Source organism: Caretta caretta, chromosome 9, assembly GCF_965140235.1.
Source record: "Caretta caretta isolate rCarCar2 chromosome 9, rCarCar1.hap1, whole genome shotgun sequence".
Classification (NCBI taxonomy): Eukaryota; Metazoa; Chordata; order Testudines; family Cheloniidae; genus Caretta; species Caretta caretta.
The window spans coordinates 33,232,932-33,236,547 of NC_134214.1; positions in this window are offsets into that span (position 1 = coordinate 33,232,932).

Here is a 3,616-nt window from a genome sequence, read left to right on the forward strand (position 1 = left end):
CCACAAGTACTCCTGTTCTTATTTCTCCATTTCTGTGTAGAGGTTTGCATTTCTGACACAGTGTGAAAGGACGCTAAAATTAATGTTTTCCTGATCTTATGTGACTACAGAATCTTGGTCTTCTCAGGGAAGCAAGACCTTTCCTTACCAAGTCCTGTTGCTGTCTATCTTTGTGCTTACTTTTCAGAGGCCATAAATTAGATATTCCTATCGTCTCAACAAGATACAGACAAGGAAGAAACAATGATGAAGATGAGACTAATACATGAGAATAAGAGACAAAAAGAAGATGCAGCAGAAGGACAGGACACTACAAAAGGTTTAAATATAAACTGCTTTTTCCTTGTGATTGGCACATGAAAGAAAACATTATAGGGACACAATACATAGTGGATAAAAGTTTCAAAAGCACCAAAGTATCTTCAGAGTCTAAGTCCCATTTTCAAAAATGACTTAGGTTTCTAGTTGCCCAAGTTTCACGGAAAATCAATGGGACCTAGGATCCTCAATCAAATTTTACCTACTATGTTTAGTGGCCGGTGATCTAGATATGGTAGCAACCATTCTAAAGGCCAATATTTTATTGGAACCTTTTCTGCAAGAAATAGTGTGCTAAAATAGAGATTTCTTTGATCCATACACAGTCTCACAAATCCCTCACTGTGGGGAAATTCACTTTTCAGTGCCTCCGGCAGCACATTCACATGCTTTCAAGGGTAGACAAAGGTTTTCTACATCACTCATAGTACAGAGAATACTTTCCAACACAGAGAAACAAGAAACAGATTTGTTGTTTAGATTATGGTTGTTAAGAGGACGGCTTGATCTGCAGTAGCTAAATAAAAATGTACAATGGAATACTAGTGATATAAAACAGAGGCGCATGGTGCTGTAAGGTAGAGGTAAATTGTGTGTGCTGACCAGAAATTAGTTGGAGACATTTGCATTGATACACTCTAGACACTGGATCTATATTACATGCTGAAAGGTGATTGTAACAAGCTAACAATTGAGATTGAAAGCTGACACTATATTATTACCACCACTAGCCCTAATTGATATATCTGAACTCAGGAATGATGATCATCCTCATTTATGTTTGCTTTTTAAATCCCAGCAACATAGGATTTTTAAAAATATTTTTCCATAGAGAATGCTTTCCTACTCAAAGGTTTTTTAAAGCAATTCTTCAATAACTGAGGGACTTTCCATTATGAATACTTATTAGCAGTTGGAGCCCTGTCACATACTAAGAGTGGTACTAGCTATTTAACAGAATCAACACAGTGTTCTAAGTAGCAGACAGAATGGCCTTCAAGTTCCTTCTCTAATGACTGCCTGCCAGTAAACCACATTTATTAGAAAAGCAACTATGCAGGCTTTTACTCTGCTTATAGCTCACTGCTGCTGAGCTGTCAGCCACAGGATATAAAGTTTCTACATTCCAAAATCTGCTATGAGCATACAGTGGGACAACATCGAGGCAAATTTTCATTGTGCCAGGTGCAAACCTGGGGCTGCTCCTCAGCAGTAGTGAGGCATAACCATAAGGATATGTTATCTGATGTCATTTTTTATTTGCCAAACATAGTTTTCATATCAATTTATAGTCATCTTCTTCAAGAATCCTTCCAGATACAGACAGGTTATGGTGGAGCATGGGCAACATATCCTCACAGCGTCTGAGTACTGCAAAAAATACCATTGATCACCTGAGACACCGCCATTGCAGTATCTTAGCAGGCAGTAGGAATATGGGACTATATTAGAGCTAAAAATGTGCCTACACGTATCTGAAAGGATGTGGTCAAACACTGAGTATGTGAAGTATATTTTGATGAATAAATCCCACTTGCAGATGCTGTGTGTTTAGGGAGACCAGATAGCATAAGGGAAAAATCATGACAGGGAGTGGGGGTAATAGGCGCCTATATAAGACAAGCCCTGAATATTGGGATGTCTGGTCACCCTATGTGTTTTTCCTTTTCACAGAAATAGAAACACAGAAAATACTTTCTTTTTAAGGCAGGTGGAAAGCAGTAGCTGTGCAACACAATGCATCCTTTGCATGAGGCAGAGCCACTTTTTCCTCACAGCCTACCCATGGTAATCTATCACCACAGAAGTGATATTATGGCCCCGATCTTCCAAGATACTTCACATAGGCAGACCTCTGCCTCCAATAAGGCTCCATGCAGGTATAGGGCTCCAGCCCTGTGGACTGGGGATTGCACGACTGGGGCCTGTATCTATTTTAAAAATGCATGTCCTTGTGAAACAGCAGCCTTCTCTAAGCTCTGAGAGCAATTTATGTCCCAGCTAAAACATTTATCTCATTTGACAGTAAAATAAGGAAGCATGTCTTATTTTACATTATGTAGAGGGACAAGCATATTCAGTTCTCAATACATAAACAAATAAGAACTATTGTCCCTGTTAGAACATACAGACTATCCCTGATGAAAGACACACTGTCTCCTGTGGTTGTGTCAGGCCTGGTAATCACCCCTTAAACACAGATTAAGTGTTTGCTCTGTTCAGGCATTAGTGAGGCAGAATGAGTCCTTTTCCATATATGGGCATAGAGGAAGCAGCAGCTTAAGGTCCGTGTCTGGAGCTTAGATTTGAAGTATATTGACAAATTGCAGAATTTTAATCTATGAATTTAACAGAGGCTCTGGAACAGAGCCACAGAAGCCTGTAAAGAACCTTTCACAAAGTCCCTTTCAACAACTACAGCACTGATTCAATTCTAATGTGTACAAAGTCTAGGCACTGTGTGTACTCTGTAGGAAATTCTTAGGCTGCTATTTTCATCTGCCATGTATAATTCACTCTTGGTAAAACTGAAAACTCTTTGTAGTATAAATAAAAGAGACAGGGTTTCACAGCCTTCTTAATCCAATGTTTCAGTTTCAGCAGAATTTGTATTAAAAGTTAAAAACTGAATCACAAATATGGGGCCAAATCTTGCTTGCCTTACTCATGCAAGTTGTCCCATTGGCCCTGACTCTCTTGTCACTTTGAGTACACTGGTTTTACATCAGTATAACTCCATTAACTTCAAGGAAATTATTCCTCATTCATATCAGGGTAAGAGAAACCAAAATCTGGCCCAGTGGGATATGTGTGTGACTGAAGCAAACAGGATTGCCAGAATAGTGAAGATGTAAAAACTCTACTCAAAGTAAATTTCCAACAGACATCAAGGCCCTGATGGTCAGTTATGCCAGAGCTTTAAGCCACCTTCCTGCTTCGCTGAACCCTGGGGCAGCTGGGGACCAATTGAACACTAAGGCTGCTCTAAGTTACATTAGCTCCCTGGGGGATGTTACAAGCTGTTATGCTAGCTAAGGATCATCCTAATGAAGTGTATCCTGTCTCTACCTCCTCCAACCCGCAGTACACAGTGGGGAATTCTCAGCTGCTTGTTTTGGGAATCTTTAAGGTGCTTCATTGCCTACTTAAATAGATTTTTATTCTTTGTTACTATTACAATATTTATATTGTGTGCATCTATATATCCCTCAATGGGTGCAGGAGGATGTAATACAAACCAACCTATACCTGTTGGGACAGCTGGAGCAAGGGGAACAGCAGTTTCACCACCACCCTC